Source organism: Propithecus coquereli, unplaced genomic scaffold, assembly GCF_000956105.1.
Source record: "Propithecus coquereli isolate 6110/MARCELLA unplaced genomic scaffold, Pcoq_1.0 Scaffold39, whole genome shotgun sequence".
In the NCBI taxonomy this organism is placed as follows: Eukaryota; Metazoa; Chordata; class Mammalia; order Primates; family Indriidae; genus Propithecus; species Propithecus coquereli.
The window spans coordinates 5,652,014-5,669,601 of record NW_012149618.1 but is presented as its reverse complement, the minus strand read 5'-3'; positions in this window follow the sequence as shown (position 1 = coordinate 5,669,601).

Below are 17,588 nucleotides of genomic sequence, written 5' to 3'. Positions count from 1 at the left end.
AGGAGATGATGAAACCTATCTTGCAAAATCGTGAGGATCAGATATGATGCAAATAAAAATCCTATCACGGATACTTAGTGGGTATTTAATAAATGGATACTTTTTAAAAAACATGAAATAGACTGAGAAAGTGATGTGTGTCCAGGCTGAAAAATAATTTAGTAAAACACAAGAGTATAACATGAAAAATAAGTCTCTCTCTCAACCCAGAGAAAACTGCTGTTAACAGTTGCTTGTATTTCTTCTAGAAATTTTCTATGCACAAAAACACCCAAATGGAAGCATGCCGCTCCAACAGTACTGAGCCTTAGTTTTAGTTAAACATATGCACTGCATGTAAAACTGTCTCCACATGGCCCAGACTCTGAGCAGTGTCCTGATCAAAGAAACATCCGTGACAATCAAAAATTAATTTTAAAAAGGTCAAGTTTGTCATTGTATTTTTTGAGCCACAGGAAGTGTTGGTTTTAGAAAATCCTGCTTGCTCTTGGCTCATACCTGAATCTACATGGCTCCACACCTGAGCGGACCTGCCTTTCATTCTTCAAAATTCCCTGAAAAACTTCTCCCTCCCTGTGAGTCCTGGTTCCTCTTCCCTTTCTCGTGCTTCTTCTCTCCTCTCACATAGCAAAAGCTCTAGAAACTGGCCTGGCAAGGCCGGACCCCTCAGAGCTGCGGAAAGAGGAAGAAACGGAAGAGGCGCAGCCGCCCCCCCCCCCCATCTCTTTGAGCGGCCAGGGCTGGGGGAGAGGGTGACAGGACGACAGCAACCTACATGAAGGTGATGCGCCAAGTGTGCTGTTATCACTCACATGTTACAGATGAGGAAACTAAGCTCATGCAGGCTGAGCAGCAAGGTAAGGTACTTACAATTTAAATAGCTATCTGATTCCTGAGGCCAGGGTCACACCCATGACATTAGAGAGATTCCTGCTCACGTGCGAATAGGTGGTATCCAGTCCTGCTTCCCTTCGGCGGATTTTGTAATGGACTTTCTCAAAGAGATGTCCAATGTCTAATGATGTCTCCTATTAATTCTTCCTATCTACAGGCTAAAGCCTCCCTTCCTTCTGTCATGATCTTCTTCAGAACATATTTAATTCCTCTCTGGGAACTCTTCGGGGACTGCTGGATGGAGCCCGAATGAGTCCCCGTGGCCTCCTCACATCCTCAGGATGGGAAAGGAAAGGCCTCAGTGAGCAAAAGTTTTATGGATGTCTTTCAATTTCTACCCCCTTCAAGCTTCAACACCTTAGTTTTGGGAGGAAAAGGGAATGGGGGGACCATATTTGTCAAAATCCACATAACTAGGAGGCCTATGGTGGCTTTAAAATAGGCCCACAGGCCAGGCATGGAGGCTCACACCTGTAATCCCAGCACTCTGGGAGTCCAAGTGAGACGACTGCTTGAGGCCAGGCGTTTGAGACCAGCCTGAGCAACATAGCCAGATTCTGTCTCTACAAAATAAATAAATTAATTAAAGAAATTAGCTGAGTGTGGTGTCGTGCACCTGTAGTCCCAGGTACTTGGGAGGCTGAGGCAGGAGGATCACCTGAGCCCGGACCTTCAAGGTGACAGTGAGCTATGATGATCATACTAATGCACCCAGCCTGGGTGACAGAGTAAGACCCTGTCTCTAAAAAAAAATTAAACTTAAAATTAACATAATAAAATAGGTCCACAAATTCTTTGAGCTTTCTCCCTTTGAAAGATGGAATGTATTTCTCCACCATTTACTATGGATAGGGCTTAGTGACTTATTCCTAACAAATATAACAGGGCAGAAGTGACACTATGTGACTTCCAAGGTTAGGTCCTAAAAAGGATACAGCTTCCGCCTGGCTCTCTCTCGGGACCCTTGCCCTTGGACAGCCACTGCACTCCGAAGAGACCCAGGCTGTGTGTAGAGGCTGCACGCTGGTGTCCGGGCCACAGCTCCAGCCAGCCTCCAGCCCGTAGTCAGCACCAACAGCCGGATATACAGGTGAACAAGCCCTCAGATGGTCCCAGCCCTGGCCTTTGCTGCTTCCAGCTGAGATGCCAGACACAGTGAGAAGAGACAAGCCATCCTCATTGTGCTGTGCTCTGTGTGCATTTCTGAGCCATGGAAACCATGAGAGATAATAAATTACTGTTTTAAGCTACTAAGTATTAAGGTAGATGTTATGAGTGATAGACAACGAATACAAAGCCATTTCCAACGTCCTCAGTTTTAGGGTTGTCTCACTTGTGCTGCAACGCCAGAGAGTGAATGACTGGAGCACCATGTTCTCATTTATGGACTATTCCCTAAATGGAAAGCAAATTAGAGACTCCTACCCAGTGCTTGAGGGTCCTGGGCCGGGGACACTCCTTATCTACACCTGCCAAAGTGTGCAGTGTCAGAGGTCTGTCCTCACAACCTGGAGGCACACCTGCCTTGGCTCTGACTGAGGCCTGCCTAATGCCTTGGGCCTGAGCTCCACCCACCAGACTTGCTCCTTGCTGGCTGCTAGAGTTGCTTCTCCTTCATCAGCTCACTGGCACTACAGTAGGTGGTGGCTCAGAGGAGCAATGAGGGGCCAGGCGCAGTAGCTCATGCCTATAATCCTAGTACTTTGGGAGGCTGAGGCAGGAGGATTGCTTGGAGTCAGGAGTTTGAGACCATCCTGGGCAACATAGCAAGAACCCGTCTCTACAAAAATAATAAAAAACAAATTAGCTCAGTGTGGTGGTGCGCACCTGTAGTACAGCCTTTGGAAGCTGAAGTGGGAGGACCACTTGAGCCCAGGAGTTTGAGGCTACAGTGAGTTATGATCGTACCACATGGGCGATAGAGTGAGACCCTGTCTCCAGAAAAAAAAACAACAAAACAAAAAAACAATGAGGGCCAAAACCCTGTTGTTTGTTCATCTCTGGTTGTATGCCTTTTGCTATGGTCTGAATGTCTGTGTCCCACCTCCCAACCTCCCACCAAATTGATATGTTGAAATCCTAATACCCAAAGTGATGGTATCAGGAGGCAGGGCCTTTGGGGAGGTGATTAGGTCAGGAGGGCAGAGCCCCTTTGTATAGGATTAGTGCCCTTATAAAAGAAGCCCAGGGGAGCTTTTCCACCTCTTCCATCATGTGAGGACACAGTAAGAAGGCAGCCATCCGCAACCCAGGGGAAAGCCCTCACCAGAACCCGACCATGACAGCACCCTGTTCTCAGACTTCCCAGCCTTCAGGACTGTGAGAAATAAATTCTTATTGTTTATAAGCCACCCAGTTTATGGTATTTTTTATAGCAGCGTGAACAGACTAACACACCACTGCAACAGGAGCTTAGTGAGGGTATGTGGGGACCTCCAAGCCTTGTTCCTGGGTCCCAGGCAGAAAGCACAATGCAATAGTTTCAGGAGACATTAGTGTTCCTCAAGTCCCTGCTGTAAGGTTATGAATTCAACATATCAGCCCCCGTTGCTATCTACACTGCCATATGCTCATTCCATAGCAACAAGGGCAACCCGCCCAGCAATGCCCTCCTGCGTGGCTCTGGAACTGCCAGCCCTCCTTGGGTGGGGACCTGCAGAGGCTCACGTGGGCAGCAGCACCCCTGTTCTGGTACCTGTCCATCCTTGTGCTATTTCTGTGGCCATGCTCTAATCCCTTCCCAAACTCTTTCTCTCTCCCCAGCACAGGGCTCCCTGCTAACCCTTCCCATTTCTGTGGACAGTGGGCTGTCCTGGTGCTTCCCAGATGTTCAGTCCCACACAGCAGCCAAGTCCCAAGGCAGCGGTCGGTAGGCAAGCACGTTGCCGGCCTTGAACCAGCCTGACCAGCTGACTCTGACTCCACCAGAGAGTCTTAGAGACTTCCTCAATTTAGTGACTCATACACGTCCTCCACTTGGAACATCCAGTTCTGAACCGTGCCGTCTCCCAGAAATTGTAATTCCAGCCTCAGCCTCATCTCTCTAATGTCCCCATGGCTTGCCAGTGGTGTTCCAGGAAACTCATTCATGCCAGGTCATCTCTCTCCCCTCTCAGTCAGCCAGGATGGAAATGCAATTTTGGCCCACATCCAGGGGTATGATTTTAATTCAGGATGCGACTGGGCACTGCCCTTTCACTCCAAAGCCACCCACGTGGTGCAGATGTACATTGACGTAAGGATTAATGAAACACCGTGTATTGTTCTACTTCATTTAATTTAATGGCTGCATCATGTACCATGGATGTACCATAATTTGTTTAACTAATCCCCTATCCAATAACATTAAGGTAATTATTATTGTTATGAGATGACAGCTGAACCTCAGAAACACACTCTTGAATGTTTTCCCTCTGAGGAAAATGGAGAAGCTGTTTCTTATCCCGCCGACCCTGCCTCTAGAGACTACTTTGCCCCAGCCTGGGACTTGCTGGACTTCCCGGAGGCTGTTTCCCCGGGAGGGGCCCATGTGGGGTGCTGGGGAGGGAAGAGGCTGGCATTCAGCACAGCCAAATGGATTTTCAAACCAAGGACAGTGAAGAGCAAACCTCTAAAACACTCATTAATACAAAAACCACCAAACCCTTCTTGTATCTTCCTCTGTTTATCAACCCTGGAACCCTCCTCTCCACAGCCATGGAACACGTCTTCCTGGCTATGCTTGTGGTTTGATGTTGCCTCCTCACAGATGTTCAGAAAGAACTGCTTGCTGAAAGGACAGAAGCCAAGAGACTGAGGTGTCTGTATGACCACAGCCCTCCTCAGATGAAGACGGACTCCAGTCCTCACCCATGACGTGCCATGCTGTGTCTTGGGATATTGCTAGGGAGCCAACGGCAGCCCCACTTATGCAGGTGTAAGGGGAGCCTGAGCCTGTGAGAATTCTTCCTCCAGGAGGGAAACACTACACAGAACAGTGACAAACAGACCTCATCAAAGCCTGGACTTGACTGGGAGACCACAGGGCGTTGGCAGTGGAAGCAGAGGGCAGCCGTCAGCAATTACTGTTGCTATATTTGCTCAACATGCCTCTAAATTACACTACACACGTTCCAACTCTTTTCATCTCATAACACCCCTAGGTGCTGTTCCCCCATTCTACAGAAGAAGAGACTGAGGCACAGCAAGATTCTATAACTAGCCCAAAGTAAGGACCTGCTGGTGTGGGGTCTGAACCCAGGCAGTCTGACTCGTGTTCCTCCCACTGTGCTGTCTTGCAAGGTATTGAAGCAGAGGTGGTCAGAGCAGAGAGCAGTCAAGGATGGACAGAGAAATGGAGACACAGAAGCAGCGCTTTGTGGTTGTCAGGGGACTAAGGACATACACCTCTGAGGGGAAAACAGTGACTAGGCCACCAGGACAGCCCTGAAGGACAAGGAGCCCTTATTCTTGTGCTCCAGGGGTGGTGGGACATCTACCTGGGTGGCTTCCCAAGCTCCCCCACTGCTCTGCACCAAGCCTCCAGTAACAGCAGCCAGTCTTTGTTTCCCATGGCTTGAAAGAGATTAATGAACTTGGTTCATTGTTAATTGTGCAGATAATCATTCAGCTAAATGGTCGCAGAAAAGGAAAAAAAGACTAGGGCAAATAAATCAGGAGCTCCAGGGCCCAGCAGGTTAAAAGTCAAAGGAATTATGTATCTTGAGACTTTGAAAGTCAGACCAAGTCACCTTGGTAACTATAGTAGTAGTCAGTACATCAATAACATGACCAGTTACTTTCGCAGTTTCCATAGTTTTTTGTGTCTTCTATTTAATTGTTACACCAGCCCTGTGAGCCATGCCAGATACATACTGCCATCGCATTTGTACAGATGAAGAAGCCGAAGCCCAGGGAAGGTGTAAATTGCTCAGGGTCATGCAACTCTGGAGCCAGAAAGAGAACCAACCCATCGTTTCCATTCTTAGTTCAAAAGTCCCAGTGGGACTGGTGGGAGCTCATGAGGGGCGTGTGTGCACACGCTTGCCAACTTCACATTTAGTAACATCACTTTGGAAGCTTGAAATCAGTCATGGTGAAAATATTCACACCATGGAAATCAGCAGATGTTTCACATCAGGGCTCCCGGACTCACTCTGCTACCCAGAGCTGCTTGTTAAACATTTACCAGCACACCACTGAGAATATCCCAATAATTTCTCAAGTTGGTCCGGAAGAAAATGTCATGGCCCTTAAGTTGGCCATGGCCCAAATTGGATGCATAATAATGGAGAGAGGAAAGTACTGTCTTCCCAAGTCCTTCAAGTTCCCCCATTGTGGCAGCAGAAATCATAAGAATTCACATTTATTTGGTGCTTGCTAAGCGCCATTCTCTTTGCTATGTGATTTAAGCATCATCTAATTTATTCCTTATCATGATATTTCTCTATAGATGAGACATTGGAGAAGTTAAGTAAGTTGCTCAAGGTCACACAGCTAGAAAGTGGTGAAACTGTGATTCAAATCTAGGTTTATCTGAACTTCTTAATCTTGGTGCCACCATCTTAATTACTATTATTATTTCATAAGTAGAATAGACTTCTCTTCCCAGTTCTATGGCACCCTACCTTCTTCCATCTTGTAAACATATAATGGAATTATAACTAAAATCAATCAAGACAACTAATTTCTAGCACACAATGAATATTTTAAGGGCCATCTCAAATCTCAATAAAATTCCATAACCTATTAGACCATTTTAGCAATTTGTATTCATGGTCTATAGAGAATGTCAAAATTAATATTCTGTTCTCTTATTATTTCAACCGTTAGAGATATCTTACATGATAATTGGCTCTTAATAGCCACAATCCAATTTAATTTATTTATGAATACCTTGTATTTATATTTCATGGATATTGTTTTAATTATTAAATCACTACATCTTAGAAAGAATGTAATTTTGTTACACAGCAGATGTTCTTCATGTCGACATCCCTAATGCCATTTTAAAAGTGTATGAGGATAAAAAGATTGCCTAGGTTTCAAAGACAAAATTTGTTACATTTTGCTGAAAAACATTTTACCAGAAAATAAATACTTCACATGCGGAGCTATTTAGAGAGCTAAAGTATTTAATAATTATCTTGATGATTAAGGAAAAAAAACACCTGCTAATGAGCTTTAACTGACAGTGTCCACAATTAATACACTAATCAGAGAGGTGGGCTGACTTGGCTTAGGCAGCTATGCCAGGAGGGCAGCATCACTCCGCCAACAGAGCATGGATCTGAAGTCCATAGCAGGGACCTACCTGGCTTCGAAGCCCAGAGCTGCTGTCTTCAGTCTGTACGACCTTGGGTGAGTCACTGACCCCATGGTGATCATCAGTTTCCCATTTTAAACATGGGATAAACAATACCTACCAAACAAAAGGGGTCATGGTGAGCATAGACCTGGGGATATAATTTTCAGGGTGCAGTGCAAAATAAAAATGCAGGATCCCTTACTCAAAAAGTATTAAGAATTTCAAGACATCAGAGCACCAAACCAAACATAGGGCTCTTCTGAGCCTGGGTCCCTGTGCAACTTCAAGGTCTTATGTGCCACCAAAAACAGTGAAGGGTGAAGAGGACATTAAATGCCTCATGGAAACTGCATCCCACGTGGGAGGTGCCTGATGAATGTCAGCTGCTTGTGTTTTGACTCAGTTTGCTACCTTACTTTTATACTGCATGAAAAAGAAATCTAAGAAAAGAGCTTCTTTCTAAAGATAGGTACAGGTCCAGCTTCACAAAATAGGTTCTTAGTTACTTAGGACTGAACATGTTCATAGCAGAGTAGGGCACAGAACCCAGGAGGGGGCACAGGCCCCAGGCTGATGTTCCCCCCACATCCCTTCCTATTTAGTTGTATGTCAATTTTTGGACAAGAAATGGAGAACATGGGATTCTGTTTCCTAGCGAAGGTCTTGAAACTGTAAAGCTAATCTCATTGGGCTTTGTGCTACATTGAATTAAACTTCTAATTCGAATTTCACCAAATAGGGTTACCGAGAGAACAGGAAGTGAGGCTAGATAACTGAGTTCCACTGTCCAGAGGGAGTCAGGAGGGAACAGAAAATCAATTTCCCGACTGCTGAGAAGCAGGTAAGCTATTCTCATCTGCTGAGGGTAGCTTGTTTCTCTGTGAGGAGGCGAAGACGTTTCTGACAAGAGACTTTTCATGTACAGGAGAGCCACAGTGGTTTTCTAAACGTGTTTATTTGGGGGTCCTCTTCATCATGGGCTGACAGAGCCGCTGTGATTTTCTTTGTTCAGGTGGGATGGCCCTGACGACACTAGGGATCGGAGAAGTAAGTGTGCCTGGGACGGAGGCATTCGTCCACTTCGCCTAGATATTCCAGAGCCTTCCTTTTGGGATTATTTTTTCTAAAAATGTGTAAGGGTCCAGCTTCTTCTCCCCAAAGATTACCACTTGGACTCTCATAGCTCCCCACTTTCTTCCTTGGGCCAAGAGGGAGCACGCCAACTTCTCAGCGGTTGTGGAGCACTTGCACATGGCTGTGGTTTTCTACCTGGATAGTGAATTGCGGGGAGCTTCACGGTTTCCAGACACCTCCTCCAGCTGGTCGGCCCAGGTCTCCACTTCATTCCATGTCCCTGGGAAGTAGGAAATGAAGACGGGCCTTTTTGATGAAGCACTTTTAAGTGTGGAACTCTGAGAAGATCTGTTCCCAATTGCTACAGAGTCCGCCATGCCCTTAGCACACGCCTCACGTGTAGCAGTGCTCAAGTATTACTTGTTGAATGGATATGTCCCCACGGTACCATTTCTTTTATCTGTTTAGTTTTATCATGCCATCTGGACCATAAGCCCCTTGAAACATTCATTTATAAAAATATGTGTTGAGCACCTGCTATGTGATAGGAAAATTCTGAAAACAGGAATTCACGTGGATTAACCCTATCAAATACTAAAACGTATGCTATTCTACAATAACAACGTGGCGCATCTGGAGAGGTAAAGCCACTGGCTGGGCAGACAGAGCTGGCCTGGTCACCTAACACAGGTCTTCCTGGACAAGGGAGTTTACCTCACTGCTAGAACTGAGATCACGGGTGGGCTGGAGGGTCCCAGGGCAAGACAAGGATGGAAACGATCGGCTTTGGGATATTTGTGACAGTAACTATGGGATCAGGCTTGTTCTCAATGGGGAAAGACTTGATCTTAGAAGCACCAGGTATGTGTGATAACAATCTCTTCTGTTGCTAGCTGAGCTCTCTGGAGCAAGTCACGTAACCTCTCTGAGCTGTAGTTATTACACCTGTTGAGTGAAGAGACCTACCTTGAAGGATTGTTATTAGAACCAGAGATTAAAGCAGCACACAGAGCAAACTCCTAATAAGGGATAATTATCACAGTGGCCTGACCATGGGGCTGATACAAGGGCAGGACATGTAGCTGAGTAAAGGTTAAAGCACTATCTACACTTTTTCCAGAGCTGCGTAAGGATAACAATGACATCATTTGGGGGCCTAAGAAGGAAGTTCCCGTTGTAGAGTCGGATTTCCAAAGGGTGAGCGGGGGCAGTAATCGATCCCTCTGTAGCTGCAGTTCTTCACACATTCAGACCCAATGCCCCTATTTTATAATAAATATGTTAGTGCCTCTTTACAATGCTGAAATCTACAATTATTAAAGTCTATATGCATAATTTTAAAAAATTACCAAAAAGGCCCTGCAATGTACAGCAGAAATAAAGAATAATTTATAATATCACTTATATGTGTGCATTACAATGTACAAATACTTAAACACACCACATTAGAGGAAAAAACGTGCCTCCTCTTCATTTCCACACGTCCCCTGGAGGGTGGTCCTGCCTCCCGTCCAGTTCTGTGGGCAGGGGAGCAGGTCCAGGGATCATTCCTGGGGCTGGGGCTTCCTGAGGTACATTGGCCTTTACCCTCTCACCTCTTCTGATGACCTCCCACCTCCACAGCCCCCACCAACAAGGAATCGGGGGAAGTACCCAGGATGTGCCCAGCCCTTTCCTCCCTCTCTGCAAGGTGCTTCCTTTCCTGGGCCAGGAAGATGTAGCAGAAAGACCCAGAAGGCCTCAGATACTCTAGGTCTCAGGCTGAGGGGAGATGAGAGCCACAGGGCTGTTGTTCTTACCCGAGGACACAGGAAGAAAGCGGGGAGGTGTGCTCAGCTGTCTCGCTCAGCTCTCCCACCTCCTGGAAGGAACTAGGGCCCTGCACTCTCTCTCCAGCTCTGTCTCCAGCTCACTGTGGCCTTCCTTCAGGCTGGCTGGTCCTTAGATGTGGTCCCTGGATTTGCAGCGCTTGTAAGGTTGAGGCAGACCCAGTCGACAGACCCTTGCTCCTTGAGGCTGAGCCTGGGTCTGCAAGTGGTGGTGGTGCAGGAAAGTGATGTCAGAATCCGAAGAGGGGCCCCAAAGCCTCAGTTGTGCATGGAGGGTGTCAACTGCCCACCTGAGGCAAGACACCCTCACATGCTGGCTGTGAGGCAACCACTTGGGTGGTTACTGACAGGGTGGCGGGTTGGGGCACACAAAGGATGACAGAGCAGGTGAGACCTGTCCCAGGTGCCCAGCCCCTTTCTTCTCCAGGGCACATGAGTCACTGGGAAAAGATATAGAAGCCATTCCCCAAGCAATGCCACATGGCCGTAGCACCCTGCTCCCTGTTCGAGATCTTAGCTCAAGCCCAAGAATAGGAGTTTCTCTGGCCAAGGGGAGTTGTAATCAAGCCTGCGCGGAAACTTGCTTTACAGCCCATGAAGCAGGACTCAGAGCCATTCTCTGGGCTTCCCGGCTACAGGGGCAAGAGCCTGCTCTGAGCTGGTTCTTGGGGCTGGGTGTTCCCTCAGGGCCACCATCAGCTCGCCCATGGAGCAAGGCCTGAGGAGGCTGGTCTCTCTGGTGTCATCTCCCACTGTTTTTGTAAGGAAAACACTTGCACAGCCAGAGCAGAAAGTGGTCCAATGGCTCCCCCTGCTGATCATATGCTACATTGCATGAATTTGCAGAAAGAAATGCCAATCTTGTTTTTTCTCACTTGGAAGGGAGAGGGGACTTTTTTTTTTTAAGTACTGTATTAGTTAACTATTGCTGTATAACAAATGAGAGTTTTAAAACACCAATAAGAATTTATTATCATGCACAGTTTCTATGGGTCAGTAGTTTGGTATGTGCTATGGTCTGAATGTTTTTGTCCTCCTAAGATTCCTTTCTTGAAACATAATCCCCAATGTGATGGCATCAGGTGGGGCCTTTGAGAGGTGATCACGTCATGAGGGTGGAGCTCTCATGAATGGGATTAGTGCCCTAATAAGAGGCTGAAAGGAACACAATTCTTCCCTTCTCCCATGTGAGGACACAGCAAGAAGGTGCCATCTGTAAGGAAGGAGGGACTCGCCTTACACCAAACCCGCCAGTGCCTTGACCTTGGACTTCCCAGCCTTCAGAAACCTGAGAAATAAATGTCTGTTGTTTATAAACCATCCAGTTTATGGTATTTTGTTACAGAAGCCTCAGTAGACGCGGGAAGTGTGGCTGGCCAATTTTGGCTCTGGGTTGGCACCAGCTGTCAGCCAGGGCTGTAATCATCTCAGGCCTTGACGGCAGCCACCATGGAGGCTGGCTGCCACAAGCACCTCCCAGACGCCAGGTGGTATGCAAATAGTATACAGCAACAGCAATCATAACATCCAACTGGCAATTATTTCATGTTTACTATGTGTCCAGATGCTACCTTCTTGCCTGAGTTACCTCCTTTATCTTCACAACAACCCTACAAGCTTGGTCTAATTATCTCCTCATTGAAGAGAGTAGGAAATTGCGGTTTAGAGAGGTGAGGAACTGAGGTCACACAGCAAGTTGAGAGGTGGAGTCAGCATTCAAACTCGTAAGCCCATGCTCTGTGTTCACACTGCTTGCCTGCCTCCCCAGGCATCAGAGCTAACCAAGGAGTGTGCACAGATGAGGAAACTAAAGCTCAGGGAGGCCATACAACATGGTCACATTTACAGAATCAGTAAATGGCAGAGCCGGAGCCTGACTCCAGAGCCCATGCTCTGTCCGCCCCGCCACATTGCTCTAGAACAGAGCAGAGAGGCACAGAAAGGAGAGGACGTGAGAGAACCAGGTAGCCAGCCCACATAGCACCTTCGTGGGGCCCTGCAGGTGGGTGGCTTGGCGCGCTCAGGACCCACTCTCCACCTTGGCCAGGCTCTCCTGGTCAGGGCAAAGTGCACACCACAACCCTGGGGCGGGAAGGTGACAGGTAGACAAATGGGAGAGAAATGGTCCTGAGCATAAGAGGATGCTTGCAGGGGAAAGAAAAAGAGGGGAGAAAAATAAAAGGAAAATAGGAGAAGAGAAAAAGAGAAGTTATGAGATGAGGAAAGAAGGAAAAAGAAAGGATGAAGAAAAAACAGAGCCAGTGAGTGGGGTCTGGTAAGTCCTCCCAGATGAGTTCTTGGGACCCTCTCCATGTGTGGCCAGTGAGCCCAGCAGGCCGGCAAGCAGGAGACCCAGCGGATGGCTTGAGGCCTCTGCTGACTCCAGCTCACATGTCCCCCCTGTTCCCTCCCCCATCTGGGGCACTGGTCTGGGGAATGGGGAGAGGAAAAGGCACTCCAGCATGTATCTGGCCAGAGGAAAACCTAGGTCCAGGTAAAATGGGGTGGCAGCAAGGTGAGCAGCCTCCTGGATAACGCAGGGAAACCCAGGGGACAATCACTAGAGTATCAGAGAACGGACTGATTAACTGATTAAGTAGAAGACAAAATTGGAAAGTATTAATATATGATTAGTGGCTTCACCTCTGTGGTTTTCTTTGCAGTTTGGGTCCCAAACCCAATTGTTCTATTGGTAGGGTTAGCTTTGATTACTACCAGCCACTTGAATTAATGCCTGTTTGGCCTTGTGTTTGAATTTGTCAAGTCTTACCTTTCCCACAATGACATAGAGTGAGCAACTATCTGGAGGACCTGCAAATTCGAAGTCAGTATGAAGAGTTCACAGCCTTGGAGGCAGAAAGACCTGGATTTCAGTCCTCGTTTTGCCGGCCACTGGGGAAGAGGAGCCCCTGCCCTGACCCCAGTGGCCTCTAGTCCTCCCCAGTCAAGCCTCACTGGGCTGCCGCTCCCGAAAGGTGACCAGCCTCCCAGAGGCCAGTCTCTAGCAGGAGGAGGGAGCAGAAAAATCACTTTTTTTCCTGCCTCCAGGCTTTCCCCACTCCCATAAGGTCTCACAGTTGCCAACTGGCTTTCTAAAAAATATATTTGACCATTTTACTCCTCTACTTATAATCCTTCAATAGTTTCCATCTCCTAACAGCATAAAGCTCAGGTTCCTAAGCATGGCAGGTCAGGACCTTCATAGTCTTCCCGCACCACCTTTTTAGTTTTATCTCCTATCAGTTCCTGCAAACCCTATTACCTCTGGGGTTTTGCTTCTGCTGTTAGCTCTTATTGAATACACTTTTCCCTCTCTCTGCCTGGTACTCTCCATTTCAATCTTCATACTGATTATCCATCCATACATCCATCCATCCACCCATCCTCTAACTGTCCACTCATCCAACCGTCCCTACAACTCATCCTGCATTTATTGAAACTCTATTTCAGTGCTTCCCAAGCTCGTCTGCCCATTGGACTCACCTGGGGAAATTTGAGAACTACTGATGCCCTGTCCTACTTTCAGAGATTATGACTTTAAGTGGTCTGGAGTGGTCCAGGCTTTGGGATTTTTAAAAGATCCTTGGGTGATTCCAATGTGCAGACAGCTTTTGGAACCATTGCTCCACTCTGTACCTGATTTTGTAATAGCCCTTGAGGACTTAGAGATAAAAGTTGGTTGAGACTAGAAATTTCATATAGAAGGAGAAACAGACCAGTAAATTATTATACAACAATGTACACAAGTGCTATAAAAGAGGTAAGACAGAGTATTCTTGGGAAGGGACAGGAGGTGCACATGACCCACACTGGTGGGTACGAGCAGCGGTGGTCAGAGGAGCTGAGTCTCCAAGGACAAGTAGGCAAAGATGGGGGTGGACAGCGTAGCCAGACGAAAAATTGAATGCAGCAGGGTAAGCTGGAGAGAGCACATCACCCTCTGGGATGGGCAAGGACCTCCTGTGACAGATGGGGCTTGGTAGCGGGCAGGAAGGAAGGAGCTGATGAAGGCAGCATCAGGGCTGTGACGGGGTCAGACGTGGCAGCTATGTGTGTAGAGGAGGTAGGGCAGTTGGTGAACTGGGAGGGGAGATATTAGAAACTGGTGGGAAGGCTTCCCTTCTCCAGGGAAGTCTCCCTCACATGTTCCCCACCTGTACACCCCTGCCCATGATAGAGATCCCAACCACCTTTGTCTCTCTGGCCCATAGCTCTGTGCCTGGCAGAGAATAAATGCTCATGCCTTGTGCCACGTGGTGAAGTAGGAAAAGCACAGGCTTCCACATCAGACCGACTTGATTCAAGACCAATTCTGCTCCTTATAAATAGTGTGATACCGGATGAGTCAGCCACATTCTCTGACCTTGGTTTTCTCCACTATAAAAGGGAGAGGATGCCAGGCCCACAAGATTATTTTGAGGATTACATAAAAATTCATGTTGGTGGTTCTCAGAGCACGGTCCCTGGACCAGCACCTTCAGCACCACCTACTTGTTCGCAATGCACATACTCAGGCTCCACCCTAGACCTGCTGAATCGGAAACTCTCCTGGGAGTGAAGCCACCAGTCTGGTTTCACACACCCTTGAAGTGATTGCTATGCATTTGAAAGTTTGAGAAACACTGATGTATGTAAACTACTTCTTCACCCTCAGCTTGCTTTTCTAGAAGCTTACCCTACTCCTGAAAAGTAGAAAAAGCCAACTAGCACCTACCTCTGGCCTCTGTTCCAGTCCTGCATTTTGTTTTCCTTCCAAGCCTGATCATTGCAGATGTAGGGCTTAGGTGGTCAGGCTTTTTTTTTTCTTTTCTTCTTTTTTTTTTGTTTTTGTTTTTACTTTCCTGGTGTACATCAGGCACAAGGGAGTCAGGCTTTGAAACCAGGCACCCAAAAGGGAGGTCCATACCAGCCGTGCATGAGTGCACACATGCCTGACCTCTAAGTAATGCTAAGTGACTTTGACCTCTAAGCATGCACTTCCTCATCTGTACATGGGAGTGGTAATATTTATGGGCCAGTCACTGGTCTAAACACTTTGCACCTATCAACTTATCCTCATGACAACCCTATGAAGTTAGTACTATTATTACCCCTGTTTTAGATATGAGGGAACTGAGGCACAAAAAAGTTAAGAAACTTGCCCAAAGGCATAGTTGTCAAATGTTGAGCTGAGATTCAGGCACTCTGGATGCAGAGTCCATGCTCTTAACCTGCATGCCTCACAAGGTTGTTTTGAAAATGTTAAGCAGTTTGCAAGACATTCAGCATACTCTGTTGTGCTCTTTGTTGTGGGGAAACACCCCACCGTGAATAGTCATCTCTGCTCCTTACGAGAACTTGGCCTAGTCATTTCACCTCTCCTGGCCTTAGTTTCCAAATATTTGAAAGGAGAGGTTAGACTAGATGAGGGATATAAACCGGAGCCTCTAAGGCCCAGAGAATAAGCTGTGTTTGGCCAGATTTGTTGTTTCTTGGCCTGTCTTTATGTGGTATATGCTAGAGGTCCCCAACCTTTTTGGCACCAGGGACTGCTTTCATGAAAGACAATTTTCCACAGACCAGGGAGGGGAAGCATGGTTTAGGGATGGTTCAAGCACATTACATTTATTGTGCACTTTGTTTCTATTATTATTACATTGTAATATATAATGAAATAATTATACAACTCACCATAGATTGGAGACCCCTGGTATATGCTCAACTCTGATCACTCTGTACCCACCCCATCCAGCTGTCTCACTGCAGGCTCACTTCCTTCTTTCACTGCCTGACACCCAGAGCCATGTGAGTTTGAGATCACTGATCAGATAATAGCTAATGAATTTACTATTCTTCCAACTTCAACTTTCTTCCTCCCTGCAATCCAGCTTAACACTTTACCTGGGAAGTTCCTTGTGCAAAGGCAGCTCTGGGCCTGGGCTCCTCGTCTTTCAGTTATGAAGTCCTCTACTCGGCCTGGTTGTCAGATGTGAGTCCGTGTTCCTGAAATCAATGATTTATATGCCCTCTGAAATCAATGATTTATATTTGTTTCTGGAAGGCAGACAGATGAAGCATGTTTTAGAATTAATGGTTAATCCAATTTCAGAAATCTCTTGCATGTGGAAATAGACTTATTTTCATTTAATCTGAAAGGTTTCCTCTTTTCTAACTCAGAAATTAATCGATTGCTGGAAGAAGGAAGACCTTTTATTTTGCTTCACGAGCTTATGCACCCCTACCTTTCATTTCCTGCTGCAGGGATGCATTCAGTACTTTTACTGAGCTTTGCAAACACCCTTCATCTGGCTGAGAAATAGGTGCCAGGTGTTGCTATTAGTATATGGCCTGACACAGGCGCTCAAATCCTGCTGACTGGGTAAGTGAAGGTGCAAATAAATACTTTGTAGCAACTGGAGCCTAGACGACTGGTTAAGTAACTTGTTGAGCCTCATTCAAGTTATAGGAATAGATTTCATCTTTAGGATGCCATATGGCTTACAGTCTTCAAATACATTCTCTAGAAATTATTCTCCCTATTTTAAAGATGAAGAAATGAGGCTTCAAGAGGCTAACTTCAAAGTCATAGTGTGATGTGCAATTCTTGGTGACTTCAAGTTATCATTATCAAAATGAAAGCCAATATTAAAAATACCAAGAGCAACAAGAACAGACTGTCCGAGTGTTACTCTTTTCTGAGACAAGTCAGCCTGACAGTTAAGAATGGAAATTTCTTGCACATTCATGCCATCTACTGGTATTTTTCCAAAGGTATAGTTTCCAGCTGATTTTATATTATTAAAAACGTTTGTTCTTCAGCATAAACTTCAGCAGGATCATTTGTACATTTTACTCAGACAAGTTCTTAAAATGTCCTCTCCCAATCTCTGAAACTCGCTTTCTGCTGTTGTTCTAAGGAGCCTACTCTAACACAGGACCTAAGACTCACGTAGAAAGGGAGTGAAATGCATTTTATTCCTTTTTGGCATATTGACAGGTTTCAGCCATGCTTCTGAGCTCCTTCCAATTGACTTGGAACCTGGGCGGAGGGAGATGGCTTGGGACAGAGAACATTCATGGAATTTTCATGAGTTTAGTAATGCCTCTGCTTTGCCTAGTATTTTCTGGGAGGGCTACGGGTACAGTGAGTTAGCTGAGAAGGTGGTGGCCAGATGCTAACAGCTCTCTATGGTTTCTCAACAGTCGTTGGGAGAGAAGGGAAACTCTGGGGAATGGCTCAAGCTAACCTCCTGGCTCAGGGGTACACCACTGGGGTTTCCCAAACTGCACCAGTCCCTAGAAACTCTGGTTGATCCTTAGGGGCTTTCGAATTTGCTCTGGATACAGGTTTTTTTTGTTTTTTGGTAATTACTAGATGGAATTTGTCTTTGTATTTTCCTTTAAATCCAAGGACAAGACATAACTTGCCATCTTTAGGGCCAACTCAGAAGAGGATTAGATGATTTGTTATACAAACCATTTCTCTACATCACAACCTTAGGATTCTTTAAAAACTGGACCAACAT